The 20,077-nt window shown below is 41.2% G+C and overlaps 11 non-coding genes across 11 annotated transcripts; all 11 read left to right on the top strand.

Moving 5' to 3' along the window:
• The first annotated feature begins 3,207 nt into the window (after positions 1-3,207).
• On the top strand, positions 3,208-3,402 carry LOC131358735 (U2 spliceosomal RNA). Its single transcript, XR_009205666.1, has one exon. It is a non-coding gene; the product is annotated as a U2 spliceosomal RNA (small nuclear RNA).
• Positions 3,403-4,558: 1,156 nt separating this feature from the next.
• LOC131358584 (U2 spliceosomal RNA) lies at positions 4,559-4,749 on the top strand. Its single transcript, XR_009205533.1, has one exon. It is a non-coding gene; the product is annotated as a U2 spliceosomal RNA (small nuclear RNA).
• Positions 4,750-5,778: 1,029 nt separating this feature from the next.
• On the top strand, positions 5,779-5,942 carry LOC131358524 (U1 spliceosomal RNA). Its single transcript, XR_009205475.1, has one exon. It is a non-coding gene; the product is annotated as a U1 spliceosomal RNA (small nuclear RNA).
• Positions 5,943-6,880: 938 nt separating this feature from the next.
• Positions 6,881-7,045, top strand: LOC131358558 (U1 spliceosomal RNA). The gene has a single exon (XR_009205509.1). It is a non-coding gene; the product is annotated as a U1 spliceosomal RNA (small nuclear RNA).
• Positions 7,046-8,446: 1,401 nt separating this feature from the next.
• Positions 8,447-8,610, top strand: LOC131358540 (U1 spliceosomal RNA). The gene has a single exon (XR_009205491.1). It is a non-coding gene; the product is annotated as a U1 spliceosomal RNA (small nuclear RNA).
• Positions 8,611-9,656: 1,046 nt separating this feature from the next.
• On the top strand, positions 9,657-9,820 carry LOC131358523 (U1 spliceosomal RNA). The gene has a single exon (XR_009205474.1). It is a non-coding gene; the product is annotated as a U1 spliceosomal RNA (small nuclear RNA).
• Positions 9,821-10,758: 938 nt separating this feature from the next.
• LOC131358557 (U1 spliceosomal RNA) lies at positions 10,759-10,923 on the top strand. The gene has a single exon (XR_009205508.1). It is a non-coding gene; the product is annotated as a U1 spliceosomal RNA (small nuclear RNA).
• Positions 10,924-12,324: 1,401 nt separating this feature from the next.
• On the top strand, positions 12,325-12,488 carry LOC131358533 (U1 spliceosomal RNA). Its single transcript, XR_009205484.1, has one exon. It is a non-coding gene; the product is annotated as a U1 spliceosomal RNA (small nuclear RNA).
• A 3,825-nt stretch (positions 12,489-16,313) lies between these two features.
• On the top strand, positions 16,314-16,504 carry LOC131358581 (U2 spliceosomal RNA). Its single transcript, XR_009205530.1, has one exon. It is a non-coding gene; the product is annotated as a U2 spliceosomal RNA (small nuclear RNA).
• A 1,152-nt stretch (positions 16,505-17,656) lies between these two features.
• LOC131358522 (U1 spliceosomal RNA) lies at positions 17,657-17,820 on the top strand. Its single transcript, XR_009205473.1, has one exon. It is a non-coding gene; the product is annotated as a U1 spliceosomal RNA (small nuclear RNA).
• A 938-nt stretch (positions 17,821-18,758) lies between these two features.
• Positions 18,759-18,923, top strand: LOC131358556 (U1 spliceosomal RNA). Its single transcript, XR_009205507.1, has one exon. It is a non-coding gene; the product is annotated as a U1 spliceosomal RNA (small nuclear RNA).
• Positions 18,924-20,077: the final 1,154 nt, after the last annotated feature.

Genomic DNA, 20,077 nt, shown 5'->3' with positions numbered 1-20,077 from the left:
GGTGAGGGGAGGGGAGATGGAGTGGGGGTGCTGTTCAAATCTTTTGAGTGGGAGGTGGAAAATGTAGTTTCGGTAGTGCCAGGGAGGATTATCTGTGTGGATGGGAAGTGGAGGGGGACTAAGTACAGGGCTATAGGGATGTACGCACCGTGTAGGGGAGGGCAACGGCGGGGGTTCTTCCGCCTGCTGGAGCCTCTTTTCTGCACAAATAGAGTATTGCTGGTTGGGGGGGATTTCAATGTGGATGTAGAGTCGGAGGGGGGGGGGGCGGAGCTGGCCCATACGATGTCAGGAGCAGGCCTGGTTGACGTTTACAGGGTGGTCGATCCGCATTCTCCGGGCTGGACTTGGAGGAACTCACGGGGTGATGCATCTAGGCTCGACCTCCTGTTTTTGCCAGAGGGGGTGAAGGTGCACGCGTGCTTCCTGAGGCCCTTTTGGGCCTCCGACCACTGCATGGTGCTCGGCAGCATCGAAGTTGAGGGTTGTCAAAGGGGACGAGGTTGTTGGAGATTGAACTGTTCTATCTTGCAGGACCCTGCCTTTGTTGAGATTTTTCACCATCTATACACAGGTTGGCGAGGGTTGCGGGTGCTGTACGACACACAGCGTGAGTGGTGGGAGGACCTGAAAAAGAGAGTTGCCACCCTGGTCCGCTGGCAGGGCCAGGAGATGGCAAGAAGGAGAGTGGAAAGAGCCAGGCAGTGGTCAAGAGTCCTTGCTTCGGCTTGGAAAGATGGAGATTGCGGGCGGCTCAGGGATGCCAGTGAAGTCCTACAAGCTCACTTTCAGGCAGAGGCCCGCAGCTACTTTGTTCAGGCGGGTAGGCAGGCACTTGAGTTGGATGAGTGCCCTAGACACTTCTTTTTTAATAGTGTCAGAAGCCGGCAGCGAGGGTCTTATATAGAGGGTTTGAGTGATGGTATCCGGGTACTGACTGTGCCCGAGGACATGTTGGGCTGCGCTAGTGCCTTCTACTGTGACCTCTTCCAACGAAGGGGATCGAGCGGTGAACTGGCAGCCGGGTTTCTGGACTCTGTGGCAGATAGACTGCCTGGGGAATGTGTAGTGGAGTTGGAAGAGCAGGTGTCTCTAGAGGAGGTGGAGAGTGCTATGCTCTCTCTGAAAACAGGCGTGGCTCCTGGAGGGGACGGTCTCCCTGTGGAGTGGTACCGGACCTTTTGGCCCCTCGTGGGCCCAGATCTGGTGGCCGTTTACAGGGAGGCGTTTGGGGCTGGGCTCCTTCCACAGTCAGCGAGAGTCGGGCATATCACCCTCCTACATAAGAAGGGTGACAGGGTGGACTTGGCAAACTGGCGGCCGATCACGTTGCTGACGGTAGATTATAAGATCTTTGCCGAGTTACTGGCCCTACGCCTCAGAAGGGTGATGGCCACGGTGGTGCACCCTGACCAGACTTGTGGGGTGCCCAGACGGACGTGTGGTATGAACCTGGTGCTGGTCAGAGATGCTTTGGCATGGGTGATGCAATGCCAGGTACCGTTGGCTTTGCTGAATTTGGACCAGGAGAAGGCCTTCGATCGTGTGTCGCACGCGTTTCTGTTTGGCGCTCCTGGAACGAATGGGCTTTGGTCCGGTTTTCACTGCCATGGTGAGACTGCTTTATACCGGGACACTACGCTGTTCCTTGGCCGAGATGAAGACTTCTGCGCAGTGGAGCGGGTGATCGAGGTGTTCTCAGATGCTACTGGTGCCCGAGTTAACCGCGGGAAGTCCTCCATACTTCATGCTGGAATGTGGGCTGGAAGGGCTGAGGTCCCAGGGGGTTTCTCTCTGTGCCAGGATGGGCTCAGGATTCTCGGCATCGTCTTCTGGAGGGAGGACAGTGCCCAGAAGAACTGGGACATTGCCCTCAGGAAAGTACAGGCGAGGGCTGGAACCGGAGGGATCTCTCTTTTTCAGGGAGGGTGCTTGCGGTCAATGCCGACCTGTTGACAAGATTGAACCATCTTGCCTATGTCTTCCCTGTCCCCTTTGTGACAGGACGGCACCTAGAGCGCTTTGTGTTTACGTTCATTTGGGGAGGGAGGAACGAGCAGGTCGCCCGCGTACGAATGTATAGGGATCGAGAGAAAGGGGGGAGAGTTGTGATTTGTGCCCCCCTCAAGACCATGGCCTTGTTCATGTCCTTTGCGGCGAGATTGACCAGGGGGTCGGAGGGACATATATCGGCCCTGTTTGCAAAGTTTTGGCTGGGTTTCACTTTGCGAACGGTGATTCCCTGGAGAGGCACGGCGCCATGGTCGGTCGACCGCCCATGGCATTACCAAAAGGCAGTCGAGTTCGTCCGGGACCAGCCGTGGTGCCTGGTGGACAGTCTTGTCCTGGAACACCGTAGGCTGTATAAGAAGTGGAGGGACTGCTGCGCAGAACACATGAGCGAGGCACTGCCCCGCATGCCGGGTGTAGATTGGGCAAGGATTCAGCCGAAGTGGCTAGATGGGGCCAGCAAGGATCTGCACTGGTTGGGGGAGCTGGGGCGCCTCCCTGTGAGGGAGAAGCTCTATAGGCACGGCTCAACTCGGACGCCCCTGTGTCCAAATGCGGGGGCGAGGAGACCATTGACCATGCATTGTGGTCATGTCCCATCGCGGCCCGCTTCTGGAGACACGTCGGAGTGGTTGCCCGCTGAAGAGGGGGCAGCGATAGGCCGCGATCTTGTGCTGTATGGCAGCGGATTGGGGCACATGGGGCCAGGGATGGCAAGGCCTCTGTGGCAGCCCGTCTCGGTGGCAAAGTGCATTCTTTGGGGCGCGAGGTGCGAGGGCATTCGGAGCCTGTCCCGACGCGTCAGTCAGGCACATCTATTCCGGTTATTCAGGGCCAAGCGCCATAAGGTGCAGGGTGAGGAGCAAGGGGGGGAGGGTTTTGTGAGGGTAGGAGTGGGAGTTTTGGAGGGGGGAGGCTTTTCGGGAACCATGGTACTGGGGGCCCCATGGTGGCCAGACCGGTGAGGTGATGGGGGTGGGATCGTTTAAATTTCTGTATTCTGTTGGATTTGAACATTTTGGTCTCCTGACATATTTGTGATAATTTTCTTTGTGAATTTAATTTTTGTGTAAGGTGATTTGTGTTATGACAAGAAATGTGACTGTGGGTCTGATTGTTTTGGGTTTTATATTGATGTGTGGTAAGTGGGTGGGATTTAAGAGGGACGGACTGGTTTTGTTTTGCTGGATTTGATGTATCGTTTGTTATTGTGTGGAACCGGTTCTAATAAAAAAATAATCTGTTCTTATCAGTTTAATATCTGATACACCCTCTATATGAGGGCTCTATATTAAATGGTTTTTTAGAGCTGGGAGCTGGAAAAAGGGCTTTCTCTGTCCGCTCCATGCATTGGCCTGGTATTGCAGTACTTCCAGGCTTGGTGCACCATTTTCTGATGTAAAAAAGTAGAAAAAAAAAAAACGTACTTACTTCATTACTTAATGTATTCTTATTACTGACTGACTTGCTTGCTTTGTTATTCACTTATTACATTCTTATTACTTACTTACTCACTTTGTTGCTCACTTTTTACTTACTTATTTCTTACTTACTGACTGACATCCTTTATTACTGACTGACTTATTTATTGACTTGCTTTGTTACTCACTTATTACGTTCTTATTACTTACTTACTGACTTACTCACTTACTTTGTTGCTCACTTTTTACTTTCTTATTTCTTACTTATTGACTGACATCCTTTATTACTGACTGACTTATTTACTTACTTCATTACTTAATGTATTCTTATTACTGACTGACTTGCTTGCTTTGTTATTCACTTATGTTCTTATTACTTACTTATTCACTTTGTTGCTCACTTTTTACTTTCTTATTTCTTACTTACTGACTGACATCCTTTATTACTGACTGACTTATTTATTGACTTGCTTTGTTACTCAATTATTACGTTCTTATTACTTACTTACTGACTTACTTTGTTGCTCACTTTTTACTTTCTTATTTCTTACTTACTGACTGACATCCTTTATTACTGACTGACTTATTTACTGACTTACTTTGTTACTCACTTATTACGTTCTTATTACTTACTTACTCACTTACTTTGTTGCTCACTTTTTACTTTCTTATTTCTTACTTACTGACTGACTGACATCCTTTATTACTGACTGACTTATTTACTGACTTACTTTGTTACTCACTTATTACTTTCTTATTACTTACTTACTGACTGACGTATTTTATTACTGACTGACTTACTTTGTTACTCACTTATTATTATTACTGACTGACTTAGCCTAATATGGAAAGTGCATGTGGCCAGCAAATGCCACTTACCCCTAGCCTATCATCGGCACGATGTGCTCACCACTATCAGCTGCTCCTCGTCCACGTGTCCCCACCCATGTTCCCTTGCTAATCATCGCCAGGCTGTGCTCACCACTGTCAGCTGTTCCTCGTCAACACCCCCCTCCCCCATATTCAGGTCAACAGCTGGGGGTGGCCCCGATTCCTTCATTGGGGCTTCCGTAAGCCTCGGAAAGCGGGGCTATGGGCTGTCCGCCAAGCAAGGGGAATAACAAGTTATCGCTTCTCGGCCTTTTGGCTAAGATCAAGTGTAGTATCTGTTCTTATCAGTTTAATATCTGATACGTCCCCTATCCGGGGACCATATATTAAATTGATTTTTGGAGCAGGGAGATGGAATAGGGGCTTGCTCCGTCCACTCCACGCATCGACCCGTTATTGCAGTACCTCCGGGAACGGTGCACCCCTCTCTCTACTGTTAAAGATAGACTGTTTCTGTTTGTTTAGTTATAATGTAAACTAGGTGTATGTTGGTGCTCTCTCTGTGGTTTATTTGTGGAGCTCTGTATCCGAGCTGTTTGTGATCTCCTTATATTCACAGTTCACCACAGAGAAGAGGTTTATAACGGTGTTTATGTAGGGTCAGTGTGTCTGTAGAAGTTACTCTGCTCTTAAACTAACATGTGCTTTTACACCATTAGATCATGGTTTCTCTCTGTAATGAACATCCGACTCTGACTTTTTGATCTTATAAAAGCACCATAAATGCGTATTATTTTCTGTAAAACACGTAGCGTTTACTAAATGTCTTGTCTTAATCATCAAGCGGTGTTTCTCGTGAATTCAAAGGATGCCTGATGTGTCGATAAAATATTCTAAAGTATCAATTATAGTATTTATAGTTAGTAATCTAAAACTCCATTTGTAAGCCTGGGTACAACAAACGGATCATTTACGGCATACGGAACTATCCATCCGGAACTATCTATCGGGAATGTTGTGTCCGGATCACATTACCGGTCGGACACAAACTTCTTGCTTGCTTTTGTTTAAATATTGTGATTTTAGAGTCACTTATAATTGCAAACTGTAACTAACTGTAAAACAACCTTAATAAAATTGTTGAAAATAGTTTAGTTGTTTCCTGCTGCTGATATAGCTTTGTGATATGTAGCAGTATAGCTTTGTGCCCTTTCTTCTGGACTGACTACTTTTTAGTGTAAAGTGTTTTGGTTACAAAAGCATTTTCCTGAACACTGTGGATCTCATTACATATTCAGCAGCAATGCATCATGGGAAGTATTGTACTGTTTAGTGGCTTAGAAAATAATCATCACATTGTTTTATATGTAATAAATGTAGCCTTATTTTTAGCAGCATTTATAGACTGCAGCATTTTAGATTCAGATGTTTGTGTAATGATTAGCTCTGTGTTCTTCGCCATGATGGTAAAGGGTGTGTTTGTTGGTGCAGTCGCTAGCCGAGGGCTCTGCAATTCATACTTACCTGGCAGGGGAGATACCATGATCAAGAAGGTGGTTCACCCAGGGCGAGGCTCAGCCATTGCACTCCGGCTGTGCTGACCCGTGCGAATTCCCCAAATGTGGGAATCTCGACTGCATAATTTCTGGTAGTGGGGGACTGCGTTCGCGCTCTCCCCTGATATTCAGCGTACTAAAGTTAGATACAATGTTATTGCATTTGCTGAAGCTGTACAGGTTCTGCTGGGTATCTTTCTGCTCTGACATGGCATTAAAGCGTGCAGAAGAACCCCACCTGGTTTTATGAGGAACAAGCTACAGTGGCCTGTTAACTGGTGCAATCAAGCAAGTTGGAAAGCTACAATACTGGGCAGAATGGAGCACTGCAATATGCAGATGTACCACATCTGGTTTTATAAATAATAATAACAGGACTGGATGTTCGGCTGTAGGAAATTATATTAGCCTTAGATTATATGGAGCTTTCATTTATTACGGCCAGACCTACTGTCAGTCATGTAGTTTATAGAAAACTAATGCACACATTTTGCTTCAAGAATTTAGCCACATGTTGCTATAAAATACATGACAGTGAGCTTTAGTGATCTTTTATTTCAGTGTCTGTGTGTATTAATCCCTGTGATTGAGCTCTTTATTTTTCCAGTTATAACAATTTTATTGTTCAAATGAAGAAATTTCTTGTCTTCCATTGACCTATGAGTAATAAATGTTTTAAGTTTCTTTAATAGAAAACAACCTTTTACAGTACTAGTTATAGATCAACGAACGGAATCAAGATTTCTTGTAGAGTTGTTTTGTTTTGGCTAAAACTGATTAGCAAGCTGTGGGAGTGCAAAGCGAAGGGGCGGGGTTAATGGTAGGCAGGCTTTAAAATTCTCTTTAAAACAGTCTTCTTAAAATTCAGTGTTTCTGCTCCCTCTTATTGCTGACTCTGTAAAATTGCACTCTTTCTTCTCTACTGACTTTATTTTTTGCAGCACGTGTAAACTGCAGTGTTTTAGTCTCAGATTATTATGTAATGATTAGTGTTAGGTTCCTCACCATGATGGTGAAGGGTGTGTTTGGTGGTGCAGTCTCTAGCCGAGAGCTCTGCAATTCATACTTACCTGGCAGGGGGAGATACCATGATCAAGAAGGTGGTTCACCCAGGGCGAGGCTCAGCCATTGCACTCCGGTTGTGCTGACCCGTGCGAATTCCCCAAATGTGGGAATCTCGACTGCATAATTTCTGGTGGTGGGGGACTGCGTTCGCGCTCTCCCCTGATATCCACTGTACTAAAGTTAGATACAATTTTGTTGTGTTTGCTTAACCTGTGCAGGTTCTGCTGAGTATGTTTCTATTCTGACATGGCGTTAAAGCGTGCAGAAGAACCACACCTGGTTTTATGTGGAATAAGACACAGTGGGCTATTAACTGGTGCAATCAAGCATGTTTGTGGGCTGCTTTCAGCTAGTTTGAAAGCTACAATACTGGGAAGACTGGAGCACTGCAATATGCAATAAGAACTGTGTCTGTTTACTGAAAAACCGATAAGTAATTCTACATTGGGAATTCATTATGTACAGCATGGTAGTGCCTGAAGAAACTCGGTTTAGCAGGCAGTCGAATGGTTAAGTGTTAAATGTAACAAGCAAACAAAGTAGTGTACAAGGTCCCACCTGTTTATTTATAATAGTAATAATCTGATAAAGCAAAACTGAACGGCTTTTTCAAGCCAACATAATGAGATTGCTAAATGCAAATCGGTTTGCAGAAACGACAAACTCATAAACCAAACCTATAAAATGGTGAGCAGTAAAATATAATTCTCCCTAACTGAACAATCTCAAATCAAAGTTTTCAACAGTGGCTTAACATTTAACATGTAGCTCTGTAGTTCAGACAGACTTTGTTCTTAGCTCTGTGGTGGTGTTTCGGTTCTGTAGCTATATGTTACGTTCTCTTATGTAACACCAGGGTCCTGGAGAAACATTGTCTCTGAGCTGCAAGCCGTGGGGGTGGGGTTATTGTACTGTTTAGTTGCTTAGAAAATGGTCGATCACACTGTTTTTTATGTAATAAATGTAGTTTTATTTTTAGCAGCACGTGTAGACTGCAGTGTTTTAGTCTCAGATGTTTGTGTAATGATTAGTGTTAGGTTCCTCACCATGATGGTAAAGGGTAGTGCAGTCGCTAGCCGAGGGATCTGCAATTCATACTTACCTGGCAGGGGAGATACCATGATCAAGAAGGTGAAGAAATTTCTTGTCTTCCATTGACCTATGAGTAATAAATGTTTTAAGTTTCTTTAATAGAAAACAACCTTTTACAGTACTAGTTATAGATCAACGAACGGAATCAAGATTTCTTGTAGAGTTGTTTTGTTTTGGCTAAAACTGATTAGCAAGCTGTGGGAGTGCAAAGCGAAGGGGCGGGGTTAATGGTAGGCAGGCTTTAAAACACTCTTTAAAACAGTCTTCTTAAAATTCAGTGTTTCTGCTCCCTCTTATTGCTGACTGTAAAAGTGCACTCTTTCTTCTCTACTGACTTTATTTTTTTGCAGCACGTGTAAACTGCAGTGTTTTAGTCTCAGATTATTGTGTAATGATTAGTGTTAGGTTCCTCACCATGATGGTGAAGGGTGTGTTTGGTGGTGCAGTCTCTAGCCGAGGGCTCTGCAATTCATACTTACCTGGCAGGGGAGATACCATGATCAAGAAGGTGGTTCACCCAGGGCGAGGCTCAGCCATTGCACTCCGGTTGTGCTGACCCATGCGAATTCCCCAAATGTGGGAATCTTGACTGCATAATTTCTGGTAGTGGGGGACTGCGTTCGCGCTCTCCCCTGATATCCACTGTACTAAAGTTAGATACAATTTTGTTGTGTTTGCTTAACCTGTGCAGGTTCTGCTGAGTTTCTTAATGTTGTAACATTGCACTGCCACATGCAGAAGAAGCACATTTGATTTCATTATGAATAAGATACAGCCGGTCATGCTGCGAAAGGACAATGATGCTTACCAGATTTTGAAAACATCCTGAATTTACTACATAGAAATTACTAATTCATTAATGTAAAATGCGATGCTTAGATTAGATCATGGTTTCTCTCTGTAATGAACATCCGACTCTGACTTTTTGATCTTATAAAAGCACCATAAATGCGTATTATTTTCTGTAAAACACGTAGCGTTTACTAAATGTCTTGTCTTAATCATCAAGCGGTGTTTCTCGTGAATTCAAAGGATGCCTGATGTGTCGATAAAATATTCTAAAGTATCAATTATAGTATTTATAGTTAGTAATCTAAAACTCCATTTGTAAGCCTGGGTACAACAAACGGATCATTTACGGCATACGGAACTATCCATCCGGAACTATCTATCGGGAATGTTGTGTCCGGATCACATTACCGGTCGGACACAAACTTCTTGCTTGCTTTTGTTTAAATATTGTGATTTTAGAGTCACTTATAATTGCAAACTGTAACTAACTGTAAAACAACCTTAATAAAATTGTTGAAAATAGTTTAGTTGTTTCCTGCTGCTGATATAGCTTTGTGATATGTAGCAGTATAGCTTTGTGCCCTTTCTTCTGGACTGACTACTTTTTAGTGTAAAGTGTTTTGGTTACAAAAGCATTTTCCTGAACACTGTGGATCTCATTACATATTCAGCAGCAATGCATCATGGGAAGTATTGTACTGTTTAGTGGCTTAGAAAATAATCATCACATTGTTTTATATGTAATAAATGTAGCCTTATTTTTAGCAGCATTTATAGACTGCAGCATTTTAGATTCAGATGTTTGTGTAATGATTAGCTCTGTGTTCTTCGCCATGATGGTAAAGGGTGTGTTTGTTGGTGCAGTCGCTAGCCGAGGGCTCTGCAATTCATACTTACCTGGCAGGGGAGATACCATGATCAAGAAGGTGGTTCACCCAGGGCGAGGCTCAGCCATTGCACTCCGGCTGTGCTGACCCGTGCGAATTCCCCAAATGTGGGAATCTCGACTGCATAATTTCTGGTAGTGGGGGACTGCGTTCGCGCTCTCCCCTGATATTCAGCGTACTAAAGTTAGATACAATGTTATTGCATTTGCTGAAGCTGTACAGGTTCTGCTGGGTATCTTTCTGCTCTGACATGGCATTAAAGCGTGCAGAAGAACCCCACCTGGTTTTATGAGGAACAAGCTACAGTGGCCTGTTAACTGGTGCAATCAAGCAAGTTGGAAAGCTACAATACTGGGCAGAATGGAGCACTGCAATATGCAGATGTACCACATCTGGTTTTATAAATAATAATAACAGGACTGGATGTTCGGCTGTAGGAAATTATATTAGCCTTAGATTATATGGAGCTTTCATTTGTTACGGCCAGACCTACTGTCAGTCATGTAGTTTATAGAAAACTAATGCACACATTTTGCTTCAAGAATTTAGCCACATGTTGCTATAAAATACATGACAGTGAGCTTTAGTGATCTTTTATTTCAGTGTCTGTGTGTATTAATCCCTGTGATTGAGCTCTTTATTTTTCCAGTTATAACAATTTTATTGTTCAAATGAAGAAATTTCTTGTCTTCCATTGACCTATGAGTAATAAATGTTTTAAGTTTCTTTAATAGAAAACAACCTTTTACAGTACTAGTTATAGATCAACGAACGGAATCAAGATTTCTTGTAGAGTTGTTTTGTTTTGGCTAAAACTGATTAGCAAGCTGTGGGAGTGCAAAGCGAAGGGGCGGGGTTAATGGTAGGCAGGCTTTAAAATTCTCTTTAAAACAGTCTTCTTAAAATTCAGTGTTTCTGCTCCCTCTTATTGCTGACTCTGTAAAATTGCACTCTTTCTTCTCTACTGACTTTATTTTTTGCAGCACGTGTAAACTGCAGTGTTTTAGTCTCAGATTATTGTGTAATGATTAGTGTTAGGTTCCTCACCATGATGGTGAAGGGTGTGTTTGGTGGTGCAGTCTCTAGCCGAGAGCTCTGCAATTCATACTTACCTGGCAGGGGGAGATACCATGATCAAGAAGGTGGTTCACCCAGGGCGAGGCTCAGCCATTGCACTCCGGTTGTGCTGACCCGTGCGAATTCCCCAAATGTGGGAATCTCGACTGCATAATTTCTGGTGGTGGGGGACTGCGTTCGCGCTCTCCCCTGATATTCACTGTACTAAAGTTAGATACAATGTTATTGCATTTGCTGAAGCTGTACAGGTTCTGCTGAGTATGTTTCTATTCTGACATGGCGTTAAAGCGTGCAGAAGAACCACACCTGGTTTTATGTGGAATAAGACACAGTGGGCTATTAACTGGTGCAATCAAGCATGTTTGTGGGCTGCTTTCAGCTAGTTTGAAAGCTACAATACTGGGAAGACTGGAGCACTGCAATATGCAATAAGAACTGTGTCTGTTTACTGAAAAACCGATAAGTAATTCTACATTGGGAATTCATTATGTACAGCATGGTAGTGCCTGAAGAAACTCGGTTTAGCAGGCAGTCGAATGGTTAAGTGTTAAATGTAACAAGCAAACAAAGTAGTGTACAAGGTCCCACCTGTTTATTTATAATAGTAATAATCTGATAAAGCAAAACTGAACGGCTTTTTCAAGCCAACATAATGAGATTGCTAAATGCAAATCGGTTTGCAGAAACGACAAACTCATAAACCAAACCTATAAAATGGTGAGCAGTAAAATATAATTCTCCCTAACTGAACAATCTCAAATCAAAGTTTTCAACAGTGGCTTAACATTTAACATGTAGCTCTGTAGTTCAGACAGACTTTGTTCTTAGCTCTGTGGTGGTGTTTCGGTTCTGTAGCTATATGTTACGTTCTCTTATGTAACACCAGGGTCCTGGAGAAACATTGTCTCTGAGCTGCAAGCCGTGGGGGTGGGGTTATTGTACTGTTTAGTTGCTTAGAAAATGGTCGATCACACTGTTTTTTATGTAATAAATGTAGTTTTATTTTTAGCAGCACGTGTAGACTGCAGTGTTTTAGTCTCAGATGTTTGTGTAATGATTAGTGTTAGGTTCCTCACCATGATGGTAAAGGGTAGTGCAGTCGCTAGCCGAGGGATCTGCAATTCATACTTACCTGGCAGGGGAGATACCATGATCAAGAAGGTGAAGAAATTTCTTGTCTTCCATTGACCTATGAGTAATAAATGTTTTAAGTTTCTTTAATAGAAAACAACCTTTTACAGTACTAGTTATAGATCAACGAACGGAATCAAGATTTCTTGTAGAGTTGTTTTGTTTTGGCTAAAACTGATTAGCAAGCTGTGGGAGTGCAAAGCGAAGGGGCGGGGTTAATGGTAGGCAGGCTTTAAAACACTCTTTAAAACAGTCTTCTTAAAATTCAGTGTTTCTGCTCCCTCTTATTGCTGACTGTAAAAGTGCACTCTTTCTTCTCTACTGACTTTATTTTTTTGCAGCACGTGTAAACTGCAGTGTTTTAGTCTCAGATTATTGTGTAATGATTAGTGTTAGGTTCCTCACCATGATGGTGAAGGGTGTGTTTGGTGGTGCAGTCTCTAGCCGAGGGCTCTGCAATTCATACTTACCTGGCAGGGGAGATACCATGATCAAGAAGGTGGTTCACCCAGGGCGAGGCTCAGCCATTGCACTCCGGTTGTGCTGACCCATGCGAATTCCCCAAATGTGGGAATCTCGACTGCATAATTTCTGGTAGTGGGGGACTGCGTTCGCGCTCTCCCCTGATATCCACTGTACTAAAGTTAGATACAATTTTGTTGTGTTTGCTTAACCTGTGCAGGTTCTGCTGAGTTTCTTAATGTTGTAACATTGCACTGCCACATGCAGAAGAAGCACATTTGATTTCATTATGAATAAGATACAGCCGGTCATGCTGCGAAAGGACAATGATGCTTACCAGATTTTGAAAACATCCTGAATTTACTACATAGAAATTACTAATTCATTAATGTAAAATGCGATGCTAGTGGTTTCCCAGTGGTTGTGTGTGGTAGCTGTTGCAAACAAGCAGGTTTGTTTTAAGCAGGTTTGAAAGCTGCAATACTAAGCGGAATGCTTAGTCTCCTTTGTCTCCTTTGTCTAAGTCTGGGATCTTGTATCATGATCAAATTCAAATTGAAATTTTATTCATCACATACGAAATCATACACAGTATGACATGTAGTGAAATGCTTTTTACGACTGTCCTACATTAAAGAAAGAAAAGAGTAAAAATTAGTGTGTGGAAATGAAAAATAAAGGGATATAGTTAAAAATATAGAGAGAAAAATAGGTAAAATTAAACGTAGAAATCAAAGACAAAATAATTGTGAAAAACCAATAGTTATCGGCTATGCATATGCGTGTGTGTGTGTATATACATGTATATATAATATAAATATAAACAGTAAATATAATATAAAAGTATAAAATAAAAATTAAAAAAATGTAATATAATATATTCTATATATAAAAATAAAATAATATATAAATAAATGTGTAAACTCTATAATATATAGAAAGATAGATTGGGATTTATATTTTAATAATAAATTTATTTCATTGTCTGCCATCAACCTTAATTAAACTTAATTCAACTATTGAAAGTAATTAAGAATAAAAAGTCATAAAATTGAAAGTATTGACAGTTTACACAATGAGATGCAACTGTGTTCTTGTAGATGTGTAGTTTCAATATAAAACAATAACAAACACGTACATCTAAAAAGAAACAAGCTCATTATTTGAATATCCTGTCTGATCACCATTATGACTGTTTATGTATTCAGGTCACGTGACCGTGAAAGCACACAGCTAAAGAAAGACGTGTCGGACATTTCACAAAAAAGCACAACGTTTGATACTCAGTTAGATAGTTGAAAATATTAAATCAATAAACAAAGCTATAGCCTACTGAAATACACTTTTAAAACAACAGCAGCAGCCTGATGATGATGAGCTTTAATGCTGACTGTTTTCTTATTACATGGTGTCCAGAAACTAAAAAAAGCAGGGCCAACACCAAACAGTTGAGCCAAGATATAAAGACTATGATGGGGGAAGAAGCCTCTTTAAGAAGTGTCTGTTTACTGAAAAACCGATAAGTAATTCTATGTTGGAAATTCATTATGTACAGCATGGTGGTGCCTGAAGAAACCCGGTTTAGCAGGCAGTCGAATGGTTAAGTGGTAAATGTAACAAGCAAACAAATAAAGTAGTGTCCAAGGTCCCACCTGTTTATTTATAATAGTAATAATCTGATAAAGCAAAACTGAACGGCTTTTTCAAGCCAACATAATGAGATTGCTAAATGAAAATCGGTTTGCAGAAACTCATAAACCAAACCTATAAAATGGTGAGCAGTAAAATATAATTCTCCCTAACTGAACAAAATCTTACTTAAATCTTAAATCTTAAAAATACTTCTGAATGATGAGCACACTAAATTTAGTTTTACCAAATTATCCCATAGGCCCTTTGGGAATATAACAAATTGATGATCTGTTGACGATATTTCTTTAGTGCAGAAGTTTTTCACCTCTTGACCTGAAAATGATGGCTTCTTTTGAGACTTGTAAAAGGCGATAAGTTATGTTCTGTTGTGCTGCACATGCCGTTAGAAAAGGCTCTTTGATTCTGTTCGTTTCACTGTAGTTTCATTCCTGTTTTGGGAATTAATGCTGATCCGACTCTTTATGGATTTCATTTTTCTATTGTAATATTTGTCAGTTACTTACTGTCTAATTATGAGAAATATGAACTGTGATTCTGGTTCAATTTACATTTTGTAAGTGTGAGTAATGTGTGTCTTTGGCAATAAAAGATGTGTATTTAGTTACAAATGCTACAGTTACACAGTATTGCAAAAATAAGTTAATTGTTTAGCATTGTTATTGCTTTATTGGCAATATTAGCTCAAGCATTAGCAGGTACATGATGTGTCGGTCTCTTCATACACACCGTGATATGTTATCAGTATATTGTTTTAAAAGATATATTTGCTGCAGGAAACTATTTAACACATTCATTTGCAGAGAACAGACAGAGAGACAGACTATAGGAACAAATTCATTATCTTCTAGGATCCCAACACAGGTCCAGAACTATACCCAGTTTAGTGTTTTCTCTGCTCCCACTTCACCTGATTCACTTAATCAGCTAGTTAACAACTATCTGAGTAAATTACAGCAATGGAAAACGTTAAAGTGTTCGGGACAGGGGTATTCTAGGACCGTCAGGGGTTGTAAGTATGTGTATTAATTTGTAATAACGATTCAAAACAATCTTATATCGTCAATAATAACACAGTATGGCCATGTGATGACGCTTTATTTTTGCCCCGCTCTTTTGAATCAGACCTCTAGGTGGCGCTGCTGCAGATCCGACTGCTGATTTTGCAGCTGCAGGTGATTGCAATTTTCGGTAAAAGATTACATTTTCCTACATTTCACCTAACCGGACAAGTACTTGGAGTAATTAAAGCTCATTTCTTTAATGTGTTATAATTGTTTTCATGATTTGAAACGCGTTTAAAATTAGTTTGTTTGGAAATTTTATACCGTCACATGAGTTTGGATTGCTGGCTCAAGACTGTCCGTTAGATACCCGTGACAGTGTGTGTAAGATAAACAAGAACAAAAAGGTTTTATTTATTTATTTAAAAACACAAAGTGTCACTTGAATGCATTTTGTTGGGAAATATTGTGTGTCCAGAGTAAATGACATTAAGGTAAGCAGAGCTTTGTATATAATTAGGCCTCTCTGAAGGGCTGAGTGAAAATGGCGGATGAGTGGCGCAGTTATAAAGACGAGCTTCTTTTCAGTTTTAGTCAATTTAGGACTGATGAAAATGTTGTCCATGTCTTAGAATAGTTGAGAGAGTTTATCTGGAAAAAAGTATTCCTCCTCAGTACCACGATAAAACGTGTTTTTAGGTAATAACTATAAATCAGTATTTCTGCTTAAAATTGTATTTAGTACATGTTTGGTGATTCTGACCTCTTACTGTATATTTATATTGCATGTATTAAAAAGTTTGCCAGTAATTTATCTTCTTCTAGCAAAGAAATACTTTTTAAAAATGTTGTACAAAGTTGTAGGCAATTTGAGGGTCAAGTTGTAGGTATACATTTTCTCCCCTGCAATACCAAATTTGACCGCTGAGAGGCAGTATTGTTAAACTCATGTAAATTTTCTTAAATCTTTTTAAAATCCCTACATATTATTTGTAATGTGTTGGTTGCTGCAATCGAAGGATTTTAATCCAGTTTAAATGGTTGTCTTGGAAACTTACTTTCTGACTAAATTGTGAGTTTGTAGTGTGGAGGATTGTGTGTGCTCGCATCTGATAGGACTGTGTGTGTGTGCGCGCGCGCGCGTTCTTTATCGTTTCCCTTTTGTTTCATTGTTAAATGCCGCTTAAATCACTATTTTCTCCGCTAATTTTAGTATGAATATGTTCAGCATGATTTCTACTGGTTTATTATAGAATATTAAGCGAGAACGGTATTTTCCGTCCTCGGGTTTACAGTTCTGTAGAATGGCACCGTTTGTTGTTGGCTGTTCTCGGTATCGCTTCTCGGCCTTTTGGCTAAGATCAAGTGTAGTATCTGTTCTTATCAGTTTAATATCTGATACGTCCCCTATCCGGGGACCATATATTAAATTGATTTTTGGAGCAGGGAGATGGAATAGGGGCTTGCTCTGTCCACTCCACGCATCGACCCGGTATTGCAGTACCTCCGGGAACGGTGCACCCCTCTCTCTACTGTTAAAGATAGACTGTTTCTGTTTGTTTAGTTATAATGTAAACCAGGTGTATGTTGGTGCTCTCTCTGTGGTTTATTTGTGGAGCTCTGTATCCGAGCTGTTTGTGATCTCCTTATATTCACAGTTCACCACAGAGAAGAGGTTTATAACGGTGTTTATGTAGGGTCAGTGTGTCTGTAGAAGTTACTCTGCTCTTAAACTAACATGTGCTTTTACACCATTAGATCATGGTTTCTCTCTGTAATGAACATCCGACTCTGACTTTTTGATCTTATAAAAGCACAATAAATGCGTATTATTTTCTGTAAAACACATAGCGTTTACTAAATGTCTTGTCTTAATCATCAAGCGGTGTTTCTCGTGAATTCAAAGGATGCCTAATGTGTCGATAAAATATTCTAAAGTATCAATTATAGTATTTATAGTTAGTAATCTAAAACTCCATTTGTAAGCCTGGGTACAACAAACGGATCATTTACGGCATACGGAACTATCCATCCGGAACTATCTATCGGGAATGTTGTGTCCGGATCACATTACCGGTCGGACACAAACTTCTTGCTTGATTTTAGAGTCACTTATAATTGCAAGTTCAAAGCACTTTTCCTGTTCTGTCCTTTCATTTACGTGCTAAAATGAACTGAAGCAGGTTTTCCTGTAGAGAAGTCGTTTTTGTCTTAGATCTAACTCGCCAACTATCCTGCAAACCGAGGGAGGGAGGGGAGGGGGGGGGTTGGGGCTAACTGTAAAACAACCTTAATAAAATTGTTGAAAATAGTTTAGTTGTTTCCTGCTGCTGATATAGCTTTGTGATATGTAGCAGTATAGCTTTGTGCCCTTTCTTCTGGACCGACTACTTTTTAGTGTAAAGTGTTTTGGTTACAAAAGCATTTTCCTGAACACTGTGGATCTCATTACATATTCAGCAGCAATGCATCATGGGAAGTATTGTACTGTTTAGTGGCTTAGAAAATAATCATCACATTGTTTTATATGTAATAAATGTAGCCTTATTTTTAGCAGCATTTATAGACTGCAGCATTTTAGATTCAGATGTTTGTGTAATGATTAGCTCTGTGTTCTTCGCCATGATGGTAAAGGGTGTGTTTGTTGGTGCAGTCGCTAGCCGAGGGCTCTGCAATTCATACTTACCTGGCAGGGGAGATACCATGATCAAGAAGGTGGTTCACCCAGGGCGAGGCTCAGCCATTGCACTCCGGCTGTGCTGACCCGTGCGAATTCCCCAAATGTGGGAATCTCGACTGCATAATTTCTGGTAGTGGGGGACTGCGTTCGCGCTCTCCCCTGATATTCAGCGTACTAAAGTTAGATACAATGTTATTGCATTTGCTGAAGCTGTACAGGTTCTGCTGGGTGTCTTTCTGCTCTGACATGGCATTAAAGTGTGCAGAAGAACCCCACCTGGTTTTATGAGGAACAAGCTACAGTGGCCTGTTAACTGGTGCAATCAAGCAAGTTGGAAAGCTACAATACTGGGCAGAATGGAGCACTGCAATATGCAGATGTACCACATCTGGTTTTATAAATAATAATAACAGGACTGGATGTTCGGCTGTAGGAAATTATATTAGCCTTAGATTATATGGAGCTTTCATTTATTACGGCCAGACCTACTGTCAGTCATGTAGTTTATAGAAAACTAATGCACACATTTTGCTTCAAGAATTTAGCCACATGTTGCTATAAAATACATGACAGTGAGCTTTAGTGATCTTTTATTTCAGTGTCTGTGTGTATTAATCCCTGTGATTGAGCTCTTTATTTTTCCAGTTATAACAATTTTATTGTTCAAATGAAGAAATTTCTTGTCTTCCATTGACCTATGAGTAATAAATGTTTTAAGTTTCTTTAATAGAAAACAACCTTTTACAGTACTAGTTATAGATCAACGAACGGAATCAAGATTTCTTGTAGAGTTGTTTTGTTTTGGCTAAAACTGATTAGCAAGCTGTGGGAGTGCAAAGCGAAGGGGCGGGGTTAATGGTAGGCAGGCTTTAAAATTCTCTTTAAAACAGTCTTCTTAACATTCAGTGTTTCTGCTCCCTCTTATTGCTGACTCTGTAAAATTGCACTCTTTCTTCTCTACTGACTTTATTTTTTGCAGCACGTGTAAACTGCAGTGTTTTAGTCTCAGATTATTGTGTAATGATTAGTGTTAGGTTCCTCACCATGATGGTGAAGGGTGTGTTTGGTGGTGCAGTCTCTAGCCGAGAGCTCTGCAATTCATACTTACCTGGCAGGGGGAGATACCATGATCAAGAAGGTGGTTCACCCAGGGCGAGGCTCAGCCATTGCACTCCGGTTGTGCTGACCCGTGCGAATTCCCCAAATGTGGGAATCTCGACTGCATAATTTCTGGTGGTGGGGGACTGCGTTCGCGCTCTCCCCTGATATCCACTGTACTAAAGTTAGATACAATGTTATTGCATTTGCTGAAGCTGTACAGGTTCTGCTGAGTATGTTTCTATTCTGACATGGCGTTAAAGCGTGCAGAAGAACCACACCTGGTTTTATGTGGAATAAGACACAGTGGGCTATTAACTGGTGCAATCAAGCATGTTTGTGGGCTGCTTTCAGCTAGTTTGAAAGCTACAATACTGGGAAGACTGGAGCACTGCAATATGCAATAAGAACTGTGTCTGTTTACTGAAAAACCGATAAGTAATTCTACATTGGGAATTCATTATGTACAGCATGGTAGTGCCTGAAGAAACTCGGTTTAGCAGGCAGTCGAATGGTTAAGTGTTAAATGTAACAAGCAAACAAAGTAGTGTACAAGGTCCCACCTGTTTATTTATAATAGTAATAATCTGATAAAGCAAAACTGAACGGCTTTTTCAAGCCAACATAATGAGATTGCTAAATGCAAATCGGTTTGCAGAAACGACAAACTCATAAACCAAACCTATAAAATGGTGAGCAGTAAAATATAATTCTCCCTAACTGAACAATCTCAAATCAAAGTTTTCAACAGTGGCTTAACATTTAACATGTAGCTCTGTAGTTCAGACAGACTTTGTTCTTAGCTCTGTGGTGGTGTTTCGGTTCTGTAGCTATATGTTACGTTCTCTTATGTAACACCAGGGTCCTGGAGAAACATTGTCTCTGAGCTGCAAGCCGTGGGGGTGGGGTTATTGTACTGTTTAGTTGCTTAGAAAATGGTCGATCACACTGTTTTTTATGTAATAAATGTAGTTTTATTTTTAGCAGCACGTGTAGACTGCAGTGTTTTAGTCTCAGATGTTTGTGTAATGATTAGTGTTAGGTTCCTCACCATGATGGTAAAGGGTAGTGCAGTCGCTAGCCGAGGGATCTGCAATTCATACTTACCTGGCAGGGGAGATACCATGATCAAGAAGGTGAAGAAATTTCTTGTCTTCCATTGACCTATGAGTAATAAATGTTTTAAGTTTCTTTAATAGAAAACAACCTTTTACAGTACTAGTTATAGATCAACGAACGGAATCAAGATTTCTTGTAGAGTTGTTTTGTTTTGGCTAAAACTGATTAGCAAGCTGTGGGAGTGCAAAGCGAAGGGGCGGGG

Source organism: Hemibagrus wyckioides, linkage group LG08, assembly GCF_019097595.1.
Source record: "Hemibagrus wyckioides isolate EC202008001 linkage group LG08, SWU_Hwy_1.0, whole genome shotgun sequence".
In the NCBI taxonomy this organism is placed as follows: Eukaryota; Metazoa; Chordata; class Actinopteri; order Siluriformes; family Bagridae; genus Hemibagrus; species Hemibagrus wyckioides.
This window is presented reverse-complemented; position numbering and strand designations above follow the sequence as displayed.